General features: G+C 40.4%; 1 protein-coding gene across 2 annotated transcripts in view; it reads left to right on the top strand.

The window, feature by feature from the left end:
* Nucleotides 1-5,371, top strand: part of LOC309701044 (uncharacterized protein) — a 33,173-nt gene extending 27,802 nt beyond the window's left edge. For both annotated transcript variants that reach the window (XM_082525012.1, XM_082525011.1), the window contains one exon: nt 1,959-5,371. The gene's annotated coding sequence lies outside the window, so the exon portion shown is untranslated. The remainder of the gene's footprint in view (nt 1-1,958) is intronic.
* The last annotated feature ends 11,627 nt before the right edge of the window (nt 5,372-16,998 follow it).

Raw genomic sequence — 16,998 nt, 5'->3', positions numbered from 1 at the left:
CCAGACCCAGCCAGGAGCATTGTTCTAATTTTCCTCCTCTCATGACACATAAATCTTTTGCTTTTTTTCTTTTACATTTTTAATAAAGGTTTGTAGATTTCTAGGACTTGGTTTTGATTTCCAACCCTGGGCTGCTGCCGCTGTTTCCAATTTGTTTACTGATTTGTAACAAAACAGGCAAACTGTGAAAATGTCTGAAAGCAAAAGTGGAATAAAGTCAAATCGTTGGTTTTGGAAAGTCTGAAAAATATTGGGCCACTAGGAAAATGTTGGCTAAGCTGATTTCATCTGTACAGGTCATGTACAGCTGAAATAAATGTTACTTCTACATTTCTTGATGTGTCTATGAAGATGACCATGTCTTAGGGAAATATGTAATTTGTTATTTCAGTTTTGTCCCAGAACATATTAAAGTTATATGATGATTATATGATGAATATGAAGATTAATATAGTGTGTGAATGTGTGTGTGAATGGGTGAATGACTGAATGTAGTGTAAAGCGCTTTGGGGTCCTATGGACTAGAAAAGCGCTATACAAATGCAGGCCATTTACCATTTAATATAGACTCAAAGTTCAGACTTTAAGTTGAACAGTTTAACAATAACAGTGCATAAACCATCCTTTATTTTCAGGGTCTCAAATAAAACTAAGGCTACATTGTTGATTTGTAACCCTTTCTGGAAAATCCTTTGCGGACAATGAACTCATTGACTAAACAAGTTATATCCTCTTTGCTTCACTTTTTGTTTATTCACGGCTCTTTTTGGCTTTGGTTTTGTCTTCAACAGTGAAATTTAGCTCCAATGGGTTCAGGTCTAATTGTTCAATATTCTACTGTTTCCCTACATTTGGATTAATGTGAACAGATAACATATTTTTTCTTCTGCCTTGTAACATATCAACATTAAACGGCAGCGCCACTTGAAGCCATTAATATCTATGCTTTCCAACTGTAATGTGTTCCAGCTCATGTTGTGCCTTTCAGGTCATGATTTGTTCCAAGTTACCTCCAGCTTTTCCTGCTAGAGGTTAATCTCTGATTCATTTTTCCAAAGAACGCTGTTCCTGAGCTCTATGCTTCTGTCGATACAGGAATCCTCTGGATTTTCCCTGTGAATTCATCTTTTTATATTAAGTGATTTTTCTGTATTCATGTACCTACTTCCTGGTTGCCTGGATCTTGTGAAGGGATTTTCCATGGAGATGGACTCATCACCCTCTGTTGTCTTTTGTGAAGGTCCAGGTTTTAATGTTGGTGAACTTACCAGTGTGTTGTTTTGTTCTCTGAATGAACACATTTGTGATTCATGCTTGCCCAATGTTCCCACTGTTTTCTCTGATGGATTTATTTTACTTGCAGTCTGAGGACATACTGTTTTGCTGCACAGATGCAGCTTCCAAATTCCTCACTTGGAACCATCTCCACACCTTCAATCTGCTTAAATGAAGAAGAACACACATTATGAATTTTGTCCAGCTTTTCATTGTTTTGCTCAGCTGCATTTGAGTGTCTGAAAACAGTCGACTATGTATACAAATACATTTAATTCTTCAATGGTTCTTGCTTTATTTCTATTAAACCCCTCGAAAAGTGAACTCTTACAAGAACTTTAACATTCTTTTGTAAATAGCTAAAACAGCAAAAGTTGTCTCAGAGTCTAACTATACATAGAACCAAAAGTATCTCCTGACCTCCCAGTCTTGACCAAAGAATGAGTATTTGATGGAAATGTAGAGAACAATTCTCACCATGTATTTCCTTAAGAGTAAGACTTTATCTAGAGTGGCTGAAAGGGATTAGCATCACTGCAAACATCTCAGCTTGGGAATTGTTTAACTCCTCAGATTTTCTTCTTAGATTTGCTGACATTCCTGCACAATAAAAGCTTAGTTTAGTTGTTTATGTGATGAAAAACGTTTCATTGACCTGCATAAATGTCCTAATTTCTCTACAGAAACCTGCCTTCGTCTGTGTGTTGAGGAAGGGAGTAGAGATGAAGGTGACCAAATGTTCAACAATCTTGGAGTTTATTTTCTAAGAAGAGTGTTTTACTTCTGAGGGACCTTGAAATAAACTTGGGATCCTTGAGGTTGCCTCTTCTCTTACCTTGAAACTTCAACTTTTCCTGTATTCACTGTGTTGCTTATTTATTCTGTACAAAGACTTCAGTAACTGCTTTTTAACCTCTCAACAGTTTCACAGCTGCATACCTCTGTCTTACACTTTCACCTTAGCTTAAATTCAAGGGTTTCTGATAATATCCCAACTTGCCTGTCACTGCTGTCATATTAAAGAAGCACGTCTGAAGTATAGTTTTTAATTTTTGCACCAGTAACATTATTTTAATATATGTCTTTTGGTATTAATTTCTGTTTTTCTGACGTGGTTTTTCGGACAGCTGTGACTTGCAACGCTCATCCCCATCAGTGCCTTTGCTGCTCTGGTAGCTTTTTCTGGGATATGATGTGTAGAATCTCAGAGCCCTTGTTTTAAATATATACATCACTATAAAACCATGCTTGAATCAGCAAAATTCTTTTTTTTTTTTCCTTCTGCTTCATGTTCACCCAATCAGTCACTTTGCAAATGGGAATGTTTACATTTGTTAGTCAGTGCTTGCTGGAACATTAACTGATGTATTGAACATGCATAGCCTGTCATTGTGTTGTATATCTTTGTGAAGTTCAAGAAAGTTATCATTCTCCAAAAAGTTATTCTCTTCTTCAGAGAAGGCACCGTCATGTTCTGACAAGTCATAAGTCACTGCAGGTACTGTCTTCTTCCAGACTATCTATTCTTGAGGGTAAGTAGCAGACAGGTGCTGCTAATTAAATGCATTTTAGTCAGTGATCCTTAGTGAGTGTGACCTCTTCAAAAGCAAAAGTTTGGGCATTTTACTTGTCTTGGGCATTCAGATGTATGTTAACACAATGTCACAATCTTTAGAGGAGTGGACATCTCAGCAAATCTTTTTAGAAAGAAGAAAGACTCTTCTCTCTAAAAAGATTATGGCAGCACAGCTTAGGTTTGGAAAGTTGCATCTGATCAAACAACAAGACTCCTGGAACAATGTCCTTTGGACAGACAAGACCAAAGTGGAGATTTTTACCCATTATGCACTGCATCATGTTTGGAGAAAACCAATCATAGCACCTCAGCACAAACACCTCATACCAACCGTCAACACAGTGGTGGAAGGGTGTTGATTTGGGCTTGTTTTGCAGACACTTGACATGGGGGCCTTGCAGTCATTGAGGTGACCATGAACTTGTCTGCCTGCCAAAGTATTCTAAAGTCAAATCATCTGTCCAGCACTTAAGTTGGATCATGCAGCAAGACAATGATCTCAAACACAGCAAATCTCCAACAGAATGGCTGAAAAAGAAAATAATGAAGGTGTTGCAATGATCCAGGCAAAGTCCATACCTCAACCTGTTTGAAATCCTGTTGTGGGGCTTTAAGAGAGCTGTGCAAAACTCAATGAGCTGAAGCACCATCAAAGAAAAGGAGTGGGCCAAAATTCTTACACAATGATGGGACATGATAATGTCAAACAGTAACCCATTACTTTAAGTTCCATCCATACATCTTGTAGAATCCCCCTCTAGAAGCCAGTAAATCATTGGGTTCACTTGGTTTTTCACAAAACTACACTTCTGTGAAAACTTTCTTCTTCTCATGACTGTAAGTTCCTCTCCTTTTCTCAAGAAATTAATATTCTTATTATTGTATTTGCACAAGTTACTATCTCATTTCAACACATTGTTTTCTACCAAGGTGTTATGTTTCTGATAAATATAGTACTTTATGTTTTCTTAAGGCAGTATCTTACTATCTTGCTTGAACAAATTCCTATCGTGTTTCAAGTAACTATTATTGTTCTGCCAAAGTAAAACATTATTTTACAGGTTACAAGTTACTGTGTTATTCAGACAGGTGACTGACTTGTTCTGAGAAGGTGTTGGTGGTCAAATCAGGTATTTTTTGTACTGACAAGTTACTAGCTTTCCCCAAGAAGTTATGGTTTTGACGAGGTATTATAATATTATGTAAATTACACTGAGAAAGTTTTGAAAATTTCATTCATTTGCTGTTATGTTTGCACAAGATGTTAACTTACATGAAAGCAATCATTTATAAAAAATTCACGACTTCCCGTTTTATGAACCAGGTGCTAACAGAGAGACAAATTATTATGACTGATGAAATAAAGAGAATAGAAGTTCTCATCTGCAAAACAGCCTCTTAAAATCTGTCTTTGTTTTCTCTTTTTAAGTACTTGAATTTTCTGTTTGTTGCTATGAACTAAATGATTTGTACTAACTGTAGTTGATAGTACAACCACTGATATTTGTTTTCATATATGTTTAAGCTTGGTGTATGTTTGTCACTTTAGAATGCTTGAATCCAAAACAACTGTTTCAAAATGTCAGTCGTGACTCAAATGGCTTCTCAACCCCAAAATTCTTCTTTAAAGCAAAGTTGATGGATCATGTTCTATTGTTTTGCATGCAGGTCTCGGGCTTTCTGTTTTCCTCCATGTTTTGTTTTGTATTGTGTTTTCTATGTGGTATGTACAGCCAGCACAGGAGGGCAATATTCTGACCAAACCTGAGTGTTCTAAATGTAAAATGTAAATTTCTGATAAAAAAAAAATCATCCTACTCAGAGTTTCTGTTTTAGTGTTTTTCCATAAATTTCCCACTTTTATATAAACTTTTACTATAAATAAGGATATTATATACCTTAATATTTTCTTTCTTTCTATCCAATTATTAAATCTGTCTGGCCACTCTGAAAGTTTCTTTATATTATTTATTTTTTCCACTGATTTAAAATAACCCTAACAAGCCATAATTTTTCACCCAATAATAGCGTGAAGAGAAAAAACTATTCAGACATGATGTGTAATTGTGAGCTAGCACAGTCACATTTTTCTAAAATAAAAGGATTTTTTTTACAAAATCATTTGTCTCACAGGTTTTTTTTTCCTTCTAATGAGAACGGATGAAATATACCACTAATGTTTTCAAAATTTCTGTGGTAAAGAATGTAAACTGTGAATTAAATATGTTATGCTTCAACTTACACTTACTAAATGCTGATAAACATAAGTGTTAACAGTGACTGACAGTCTGATGACACAAAGTCTGGATGTTCCAGTTGTTTTCATTTACAAGAAGGTTTCTTGTAATAACCCCTTGACTGCTGTCAGATGGAGGAATGTAACCGAGGTGAGCAAATACAGAAGGTGTCAGTCAAACTCATTATCACAACAACTTACTGACAGCAGAGGTAAAGGTGAATAAAAGCTATAACAACAATAAGATTTCAGGTTCATTGTCTATTTGTTTCTCCTGGTTTTAAATGTGATGCTTTCTCTTTTACTCTTTCTTTCTCTGTTTTCATTCTTAAAATTTCTTTGTGTAAATAGTTCTTTGATCCTTATATATACTACTACTACTACTACTAGCATACATTTTATGTTACATTTTTAAATATTTTGTTGTTTTTTGTTGAAACGTTCTTATTTTACTTTCAGTATATGGAAAATATCTTTATTTGAATCTCTGAAAAATGCCAAACTTAAACAAGAACTGGGCTGAAAATCAGTTTACAACACAGCGGAGGCTCTGTCATAGCTCAGAGCTCCATTTCAACCAGTGGTGTTGGAGATCTTGTTTGCAATTATGAATGTCATCAAATTTTGATCCACCATACAATCCTATCTGGAAAGCGTCTGAAAATCTTGATTTTCAAGTTCTTTAGAACTATACAAACTTTTTGCCTGACATACTGTATTTCTGTGAATACATGTTTCAATAAATCAGTGCACCTATTTCCCATTTTCCAAGAAAAATATAAAGGAGTGAGGGGTGACTCAAGACTTTTGCATACAGTACTTTCAGCTAACAGTCTTAGTGCAGAGAATGATGAGGCTGCTGATAGATCTCTTTCTTCATCATCTGACATACTAAATTCAGACACTCAGGGAGACTGATGACAAACAGATAAAGGAACAAAAGGGAAAATATTTTTGTATTTTTTCATCAGCTTCTGACAGAAGGAATGTTTAAGGACTTGTTGTTGTTTTTTTTCCCGCCTGTCCCATTTGGTTCTTTTGCCAGGCGAAGAAAGATGCCCAACGGATTAACTTTACCAAATGGACCATCCCGGCCTTGCCGTATTGGTCCATTTGATTGAACTTTGTTTTTATTGTTTATTTTATTTTATTTTCACTTGCTACACACGGGACAGACATGACTGGAGGAAAGAAAAGGGAGAAAGAAAGAGGTAGGGAAAGAAAAACAGTGGGGAAGAGGAACGGTGATAAAGGGCAAAAAACAAACAAAACAAACAGACAAAAAATACATAAATATATATCGATCACCTGTTGAGAAAGAAAAAAGAGAAAACAAGCAAAAAAGAGAGCAATATAATAAACATCATCATGATAATCTATGTGAATATAACAGTAAATACTAAATATTGGATATTATTGTGCAGCACGTAAGATTGACAGCACACAGTGTGCTTTGAGGTAGGATCCAAAAAGGGTGTAGTTTGTGTGTGTGAGCACCCGTGTGTACACCTGTGAGCATGAGCGCGCTTGTATTCAAAAGGTTCCTTCATGTAATGATCTGCTAGAGGGTGTGGGGAGCCATAGCGCCGTCCTCCAGGGCATGAAGAGATGGAGGAGATCCAGGCTCCAGACATCCAGAGACCCTCAGAGCACAAGAGACCAAGGAAGACCAACGGAGGGGCAACCGTGCCACTCTCCCGGAAAGAGCTGAGGAGAGCCCCAGATGAGGGGTCACAGCAGCCGCAGAGCAGGGGTTGCAGTGACGTGCCTGTGAGCTCCGCCGGCAGCCAGCTGTGCCAGAGTGACCGAGCTCCAGGCCAAGAGGCCGGGGGCACCCCACCCCCCGAAGGGGCCCGAGCGAGCCCCAGGCTCCAGGCCCCGACAAGCAGCCACCAGGAGTGAGCCGGTGCGTACCTGGACGCCCATCCCCGGACACCAAGAACCACGAACGCACCAATGTCTGAGGGCGTCTGCCACTGGCAGGGGGAGTGGTGTTGGGGGAGTGTGTGTGTGTGTGTGTGTGTGTGTGGGGGGGGGGGGGGGGGGGGGGTGTTGTGTAATGCTAAGGGTGTAGTGGTGTTTCAGCAGGAAGCCTCTAAGCATTTTGTTTTTGAACTTTCAGCTGTCAGGAATGACTGATGTCTGCTGGACTCTTAAACATCACAGGATCCAAATCCCCGAGCAGTTTGTCCTTGATGAACATGTTTATTTCCATAGTCGATACTCTGGAAACTTTCAGCCCAAATGTGTGAAAAGCCCTCATTTTCTCCTCCTGCTTTCTATTTTTAGTTTTTCCATAGCTTGTTTTTGATTTGATGAGAAAATTTGCTGCACGTTTTGGATGTTGTCCTTTCTCCCTCCTTCGTGTTTTTGATTTTCTGAGCACTCGTGTTTGATGGACCTAATAATGTTCAACACTTCTTCCTCTCTGAGCTCAGACACAAGTTGTTGTCAGCTTGTTTTGGGCTCATTTAGGGTCAAACAGACTTTTAGACTCCAGGAAGAAACAGAAAAAGAGTGTGGGGGTGCCTACTGGGGTCAGCGGGGGAGCTGGCCCCAGGGAGGCGCTGCTTGCCCCTCCCTTTCTTCCCTCCCCATCCTCAGCTGCCTCCCTATCCTGGATGTTAAACTCAATTGTTACACCTGGTAGAGCAGAACGCTGATCATTTTATTAAAGATGAAAGACTTTAGACAGTTTTTCAACTCTCAGTAATGCCATAGTGATCGTTTGATATATGGACCTGCAGCGGAGTTTAGACCCTGACACGGCTAGTGACGTCAGACTGAACAATCGCTCTACCACACCCACCCACACACGCAGGGCTTGGGGTGCAGGTATGTCACCAGGGTGCAGGGGAGGCACTCCTCCTCCGTCCCCTTCTGGCCGCCTGTGCCTCAATTTTATTCTGCAACCTAGACATCCACATTACTCACACTCTCACATAACACATACATATAGGGCCTTGGGGGTGGGCACGTTTTACAGCATCCAGAGGATGATCGGTGTATTCCAACCCACCTCTGGCGCTGGTGCCCTACCCTCAATTTTAAATGCATTTAGACACTAAGGGTTTTCGGGAGGAGCTGTGCTGCTCTCTGAGAGGAAGCAAGTACCCTGCTCTCCTGAGTTTTAAATGCACTTTAGAACAGCACACAGCAACACTACATATGAGCGGGCGTAGGGATGTTTGAGGTCTTCACTCACCCCGGTTCTGTTAGCCGTCAGGGCTGGGGTGCTGGGAGGAGGTGCTGGCCGTCAGACTGGGGTCTGGGATGCGGGGCCTCCCTGCTACTGCAGATAAGGAGGTGGTCCGCTTGCCTCCACCCCAGAGAGAAGGGTTACATTTCCTGGGTCTAGGTGTGGCTTGCCCCTCTGAGGGTGGGGGTACCTGGACCTGGAATATAGAGTATGTTTGGGGAGTGTGACTGTCTGTGCAGTGTCTATTTGTGTCTGTCTACACGTTGGGTGAGTGCCGAGTATTTGGTTGTGCATATGGGGTGGGAATGCACGTCTGTGTCCGCGTGTGCCTGTTCGTCTGTGTCTATATGTCAGGTTGGGTCTTAGACTCAACCTCTCTGGGTACATCTCAGGCCCTCTAAAGTACGGAGGCCTATCTCCCCTCACCACACTCCCTGCCGGTGGCTGATGCCCTCAGACGTTGGTGTGTTGGTGGTCCTTGTCGTCTGGGGCTGGGCGCTCATGTATGTACCGGCTCACTCCTGGTGGCCGATTGGCGGGCCGGGCGCCTGTGGCCTGGCTGGGCTCCTTCCGGGGGGTGGGATGCCCTCAGGCCTCTGGCCTCTGGGCCTGAAGCTCGGTCCTCTCTGGCACAGCTGGCTGCTGGCAGAGCCCACGGGCACGCCACTGCAACCCCCTCTGGCCTCTGCTCCGTAGCTGCGGGTTGACCTCTCGTTTGGGGCTCTACTCAGCTCTTCCCAGGAGGGTTCCCCCCTTTTGGTGGTCCTCCTCGGGTTCTTGTACTCTGGGGCCTCTGGATATCTGGGGCCTGGATCTCCTCCATACCTGCTTCACACCCTGGTGGACGGGGCTATGGCTCCCCACACTCCCTAGCAGATCGTTACATGGAGAAACCTTTGGAATACAAGCATGCTGATCCACACAGGTGTGCACACAGGTGTACACACGGGGGTGTTCACAGACGCGGATTGCAGCTTTCTTGGCTGCTGCCTCAAAGCACATTGTGCGCTGTCTATCTTGCGTGCTGCACAATATCGTTTATTATTTCGTTTCTACTGTTATCTACTGCTAGCTAGTTTATTGTGATGGTGCTGTTTTTTTTTTATTATGTTGCTTTTTGCTTTCTCTTCTGTTTTTTTTCTCCATACAGGTGATCCAGGTGTTTTGTTTGGGGTTTTTTTTCTTTCTTCCCCCCTTCTCACCATCTCTTCTCCCCTTTGGTTTTCTTTCTCTCCCTCTCTTTCTTTCATTCTTTCTCCCTGTCCTATCCCCCAGTCATGTCTGTCCCGTTTGTAGCAACCGAAAATAAAATAAATTCAAAATTATAATAAAGGTCAATCAAATGGACCAATATGGCAAGGCCATGATGATCCACTTGGTAAAATAAATCCGCTTAGCATCTTTCTTGGCCTTAAGACAACAATTCTGATGGCTAAAGATCCAAACGGGACACAAAAAAAAAAAAAAAAGAAACAGAAAAGAGGAAAAACTTCAAAATTTAAACAAACTAAGCAGTAAAACGCAAGAAGCTTCTACCAAAGAGAAAACCAGAAATTAGAATGTGTGACATGATGAAATATAATAGCTTCATACATCTGAAATTGAGAAATAAGAGCAGGTTCATGAAGCAAACTGCTTTCATTGTTGTCTCTGTTCTCCATACACCAGGCTTGGGCCGAATAGCAAAAAGGTTGGGTGTTTATTGGATGAAGCAAAGTCTACATATGATGTATGTCCCTTCTTGGAAAAATGTAAGCTGTTTGTCATGAAAACTTTCAAGAACTTTAATTCCCTGAGGTCTAAGCCACCGTACTTGATATTTAGGTAAAAGGTAGTTATTGGCACATTAGTCAGAATGATTGTTTTCTTTGTTCCTTGATTGCCTAGACTTTGGGGAACAATTTAATAAAAACTATAGTTACATATTCTCATCGCCTAGGGTTAGAGTTGGCATTAAGGTTTGTGGTAAGGGTTGTCATGATGATGACTTACACCGTAGAGGGTTGTTTTTTCTCAAAACTAAAGTTCCAAGAGCTTTCCTAACACATTCATGAAAAGAAGAAAAAAATAAATAATTGGATGTTAAAAAAAAGTATCTCCAGCAAAGTCTTGGATGCCTGTTTAATTATCGTTGGAACAAACTATGAGCTGAACAAGCTGTCTGCAGCTGTGGATCCTTAAAAATATCTTATTGCACAAGCAGAAGATTCAGAAAGGTGCAATCCGAATGTTCTGCAGTGCTAACAATCAAAGACAGATTTGGTTGGCTCCCATCTGCTTTGAAGTGGTCACCGTGTACAGGGCTAGGTAACTCCCAGAACTCCTGCTATGTTTAGATTGCTTCCTGGAGGTCCTGCTGTGTCAAAACAGCAACCCTTCAACCTGAATTTTAGCCTGGAAAAGAGAACAAAGTTGTGATGAGCAGCAGTTGTGTTGGTGTGGCCAAATAAGTTTTCATTACAAGCAGTGCTGTTACAATGGTTTCCTGTGAATGTTTTTCCTCGGACACCCCAGGATGTTACAGCATGTCTCTGCTTTGAAATCCTATGTTGGATTTATAGCTGTAAGTCTGTGAAAGTCTTTAGGCACATTCACATAGGAAGGGGCAGCCCGTGACCCCTGGATAGTATCCACAGAATAGAGAAAGGATGACATGATGAAACTTTAAAGACCAAAATCAAAACACTGGGTCAAAAACCCTGGCCCAATGCAGGAAGAAATAAAAAAATAATCAAAAAGAAATATGAGAACCACAGTGCAGTTTTTTATTCTGAGCTTTAAAGATCAACAACAGCACAGACCAAACCATAAGTAACAAACCCTTCCACATATTTGTGTCACTGCCCCAGGGCCGTTGCTAGCCATTTGGGTGCCCTAAGCACAAATGCTTTATGGTGCCCCCCCCCCCCCCCCCGCCACTGAAAAAAAAAAAAAAAAAACATTAATACTTTTGAATTTCTCAGTGGAATTTGTTTAATTAAATAACAACAAACATGACAGTTAAACAAATAAATAAGGTTAAAGGAGGTTAAAAATACTGTTACAAATAAATACTGAAACAAAAATTGAACATTGGAACAGCTTTATATCCTTCACACTGAAAAGCTTACATGCAAAGCAGAACACAGCATTGTTCTGCGGTGAGTACACTAACCAGCTCCGGTGAACCTTTTCTCCATTGGGAAGAATTTTGAACTTAAGGCTAGTGTGAAATGCTCTTCCATCAGGCCCCTTTGGAAAATTAAAATCAGAGCTGACATTAAAAGGACCTCTCCGCACAATTTCAACACGATCGGCATCTACAATGTGAGCTGGCCAAAGAGCAGGATCGGTTGAAGGGGGCACACATGTCTCCACAGTGTCACTTTCTGATAGTCTCTCAGTGACAGGACTCTCAGTGGTACTTGTGTATGGAACTGTACCTGAACTGGTGGTTGATGGTTCTTGTTCTTCTTGGCTAGGGATTGTTGCAGGGTCTACAATGGCTGGTGGTTGATGTCCAGGGATGGCACTACTACTGGATGGTTCATCCTGTCCTTGAGATCCTCCTTGAACATATTTAGGCATTGACCCTGCATACAAGAGAAAATATTCAGGGATTTTACAGAAATACAATTTTGAATCTACAGTAGGCCTACGAAAGATTGCATTATAAGACTAATAAATTAAGTAAGTCACTGGTACATTTAAAAATTACTAACTATATTTTACATGTATAGATTTTCATAATGGCAAATGGCAATATAAACATGCTGTACATAATTTGATATAAATGCGCAAGTAGGAAATCTATATTACTGGAAGATATAGGTTTCATATTACAGTTTCACCAACAGATGTCGCCCTTGATCTATGAACCTAAAGAAAGACGAGAACTATTTATGTGTTCAGACGTCAATGGCATAAATAAGATATGCGTCTTTATAGATATCCTGAAATGCAGCAACATACAAAGTAATCTTGTCTAATCTGATAATAATACTTGACTGCATCACTGACCTATCCCAAAGTTAAGGTTAATCAGTAGCATGCATGACGTTAGCCAGCTAGCAATCTGAGGAGGGAAATGCTAGTCTCACGAATCACGATAACGTTAGCAATCGTGACTCACGATTGCTAACGTTATCTGAAAACCGTCAATTGAGTGACCATGATGAGTTGCTTTTAGTAGTCCATTCTATATTCATATCCACAACGTAAACAAACTACCCAACATCAATCATTTGCAACATTTGTTAACACAGTATGAACACTGCTAACAGGAGCTATCACAGAGTTGACGGACATGAGCGTGCAAGCAAGGGCTACAATAATGAACTTTTTAAATTATTATTATTTAAACATTGCCTTACCGTCAAGCGACGCCTGAGTTTCATCACGCTTCCTCTTCTTCTTTCTTTTCTCCGCTCCCGACTCCTGTTGCCGTTTCGAGGCCATGTTCAAACAGGTGTTTACCAATTATAGAACAGACCACTGGGAGTGGGGGGGCACCAGGAGGAGACTGGAGACAGGGCACAAAGCAGATTCACCCCTTTTCTCGGGAAAATTGTTTTATGTTGCTTTTGTATTGTTTAACCATATTAATGCATATGATATTTATAGTATTAATATGGTTTACTTTTTTTTTTTACGACCCTGATTTTTTTGGTGCCCTACCGGCCATTTGGTGCCCTACGCAGTGTGCGTTATGTGCGTTTGCGGAGCTACGGCACTGCACTGCCCTCTGGTGACAGTAAACAGCGACAACATTTAGATCATAATTTCTGTAGCGCCAGCACACAGTTGTGCTTGTTCTTTGATCAGGAGAACTTCAAGAAGAAACGATGAGCATGATCCTGGTCCTAGACTCCTGACCTGATGCCAAGCTGTTGCCGTTGGGTCTCTAAGTTGTTGACAGAGACCCAACTTTGAGCTATGTGAGGCAATTGAACATGCACAAAGCATGTTCTCAGAATTCTAGGTGCAGAGGTGATCTGAAGGTCTGGAGGTGCACAAGAAGTCAACCTTGAAGGACAGATGATGACCAAGTTTTTAAAGGTATTTTTGCTTTTTACAACCACAGTCTCTGAACTTACTGTAGAGCCAGAAGTGGCTAAATCATTAAGTGGCAAAGCAATGGATTTTATAGCCAATGGACCAGCAAGGGAGTCATGGGGGTTTTGGAGGAGGAGATTTGGAGAGAATTCTTAAATGTCAGCTGGATCTTCTGCTGTGCAGACACAAAACACTGTTTTGTGTAAAACCTCCTTTAGTGGAGGCACAATGTATTAATTCTGTGGATTTTTATAAAGGAAGACACCTGCAGGTGTCAGATCAGGACAAAGCTTGAGTAAATGTAACTAAAACCATGAAAGGTTAAATGAATCAAAGTTAATCTATAACACACAATGTGTTGGAGTTCAGCGGTTTGTTCATCAATCATCTGAGTACAATAATAATGGCAAAACATGCAATTCTAAAATCAGATGTTTGGCTAAGTTTCTGCTTGAGTTTTGAACAGTTCATCCTCTAAACGCCATCTTTGTGCTGCAGCTGATCACTTTTCAAGTCATCCCTTTAATAAGCTGGAAAATATGAAACAAACAGGATAAAAAAAAAGAAAAAAAGAAAAGTCCTTTAGTTCCACATGCTTGTTTCTGAGATATGAGGGGCAAACTCAGAAACTCAGACAGGAAGTTTTGTGGCAAGTCGTGGAAGAGAAAGTAAAAGCAGCTGAAAGATCAGAGTTCTTATTCTGATGAATCACAGGAATGTTTAAACTTAAGTCTTTTATGTTTTTTTATGATTTCTTCTTAAGTATCCAAAAACTATGAAGTGGTGCTGACTTGCAAGGCTTTCTAAACACTCTGAAACCTTTAGGCAGGCAAATGCTGGTAGAGAACAGACTCTCTTCTTTCTTATTGATATCAGGAGTTTCTGTTTGGTGAGTCTGAACAATGTCTGTAAGCTGATTGATTTCACACAAATATGTTTCTGAAGGATTTCAGACAGTGAAACGAGACTGAAGCTGTTTGAACAGAAGAGTTTTATTCAGGCTATTGCTCTCAAAGCACAACACCAACTTTAAACCTGCAGAGTTTAAAGGTGGCGTTGTGTCATTAACTATGTTTCAGTTTTAACTGAAGTCGAGTTGAATCCTTTTATTTTGAAAGCAGTGGAGACAGAGCAGAGCACAAAGACAAAATAAAAGCATTGGGTGGCGTGGTCCTCTGTGAAGCCACAATGACCTGAGCGTTCGGGATCTGAGTCGGAAACATTGTTATGTAAGGTTACCTGGACAGATGAGAAGCAGCTGCTTCACCTGGGAGCAATAACTCCATGATGACATCAGAAGCTGCAGACAGATGCATCATGGGAATGCTCGCCTGCTCCCTGCTGACAGAGCTCCCAACAATTCATTAAAATGTCAGATGAACCAATCACAAATCCATCTCCGCTACCCATCATCTTCTTTGTTTCCTTTTTCTCCTTAGTCCCATTCATCTCTTATTTAATCCTTAATTACCTCTTTTCTTTTCTTTATCACTTTAGCTTGCTTTCCCCTTCATTATTCCTTCCTTTCCTTTTTTTGTGTTGCCCTATTATTTTTTCTTTCACTATTTCCTCCTTTCTTTATCTTTTCTATCCTGTACTTATTTCCTTCCATCTCCTTTACTGTCATTCCCTTTCCTCTTTTCATTTCCTTTCATCATTTTATTATTTATTTTCCTTTCCTCATTACCAGAGATGGGCAGTAACGCGTTACTTGTAACGCGTTACTGTAATCTGATTACTTTTTCAAGTAACGAGTAAAGTAAGGGATTACTATTGCAAAATCGGTAATTAGATTACCGTTACTTTCCCGTAGGAACGCTGCGTTACTGCGTTACTAAAACCGTGATTTTTTTTGCGAGAATGTCTCATGACAGTGACGTAAGCAAGTGCGACGTTGGTGACAGCAGCTGTGTGCAGATCAACAATGGATAATATATCGAGTGCGGGAGAGAGTATGAGCGTGCAGCGTTTAAAGTGTGGAAGTACTGACCTTACTTTGAGTTTGATTCCATAAAAAGTGACAAAAACATTAGCGTCCATCGTGCGTGGGAAGAAAACTTCTTTTTACAGCGAAAAAAACCCCTAAACTTCCGAGCAAGCACCGAGTAGCTACGACGTGATGGGAAACTCACAGAGACACTCGCGCGGATTCTTCAACTGACCGCAGCACACCTGCACCAGGGTAACCCTCCGCCTACCCTGCTCCTGCTTTACAGGTGAAAATAGAGCAAAAGGACCGCTGAGTCTTTGACTTTATTTATTTTCTGCTGTGTTTTGCATCTGTTTGAAAGAGTGAGTGAAAACACAAAAAATATTTTATTTTATGTGCTGGAATGTGCAGAAAATAGGTTTAAATGTTAAACTAATTTATTCAAGTCAGAGAATGTTGCATATAATTAAATGTTTTGCTTGATGCATAAAGTTAAAAGATTAAAACTGATAAAACAAGTTAAAAAAAGAGACTTTTCCATTTGATTACATTTTGTATGATGGATTATGTAGAAAAAGTAGAATTGGGCTGAAAGATCTATCACTTTATCACCTCTTCAGGTTGTAAATCGTGTTTTTAAAAAGTAACTAAGTAACTAAGTAACTAAGTAATTAATTACTTTTGAAAATAAGTAATCAGTAAAGTAACGGGATTACTTTTTTGGGGGAGTAATCAGTAATTAGTTACTGATTACTTTTTTCAAGTAACTTGACCAACACTGCTCATTACCTTTCCTTTTCCTATTCCCCTTCTTACTATCTTTGCCTTTTCTACATTGCTTTTTCTCTTTTATGCCCCTCTGCAGGATTCCAGAAGCTGACTAAAATGAAAATGGAAAAAAAAATGATTTAAGGGCGATGCAGTAAAGCAGCTTGTTTCAAGGCCCAGGATAATATAAAAAGTGATTATTTTGAGCTGTGACTGATGCAAAGCTGTGAGACTCCAATATTAATACAGGGTGGGCCATATGGCTTATATGGCCCGAGCATTCCTAGATGAACAGTTTCCTGGAAAGTGGATTGGTCATCGTGGGCCAGTTGAATGGCCCCCAAGGTCTCCCGATCTGACCCCCTTAGACTTTTATCTTTGGGGTCATCTGAAGGCAATTGTCTATGGTGTGAAGATACGAGATGTGCAGCACCTGAAACTACGGATACTGGATGCCTGTGCTGGCATTTCTCCTGCAGTGTTGCTATCAGTGTGTGAAGAGTGGGAGAAGAGGGTTGCATTGACAATCCAACACAATGGGCAGCACATTGAACCCATTTTATAAACTTGTAAATAACTCTTGAAAGATTAAAGTTACATTGAAACCAAGCACACCATTGTTTTTCTTGTGACATTACCAATAGGTTTGATGTGTCACATGGTCCTCTTCCTATTGAAAAAACAAAAGTTGTATCCAAGATGGCCGACTTCTAAATGGCCACCATGGTCACCACCCATCTTGAGGAGTTTGCCCCCTCACATGTGCCACAAACAGGACTTTAATATCACCAACCACTCCCATTTTATTACGGTGTAGCCATATAAATGGCCATCCCTGTAGTATGGCTCAGGTAAGGGCAGAATAAATTCACCTGAATCTTATTGGTGAAGTAGGTTCGTTCAGAAAACACATGATTGGTTGTTTTGAGCTGAAAGTCTTCAGCCCCAAAGTCCTGAACTCATTTGAATCCAGACACGCT

The sequence above is a fragment of the Aulonocara stuartgranti genome, assembly GCF_965226115.1.
Source record: "Aulonocara stuartgranti genome assembly, chromosome: 23".
NCBI classification, from domain to species: domain Eukaryota; kingdom Metazoa; phylum Chordata; class Actinopteri; order Cichliformes; family Cichlidae; genus Aulonocara; species Aulonocara stuartgranti.
Note: the sequence above shows the minus strand (reverse complement) of the source record. Positions and strands in the feature narration are given on the sequence as shown.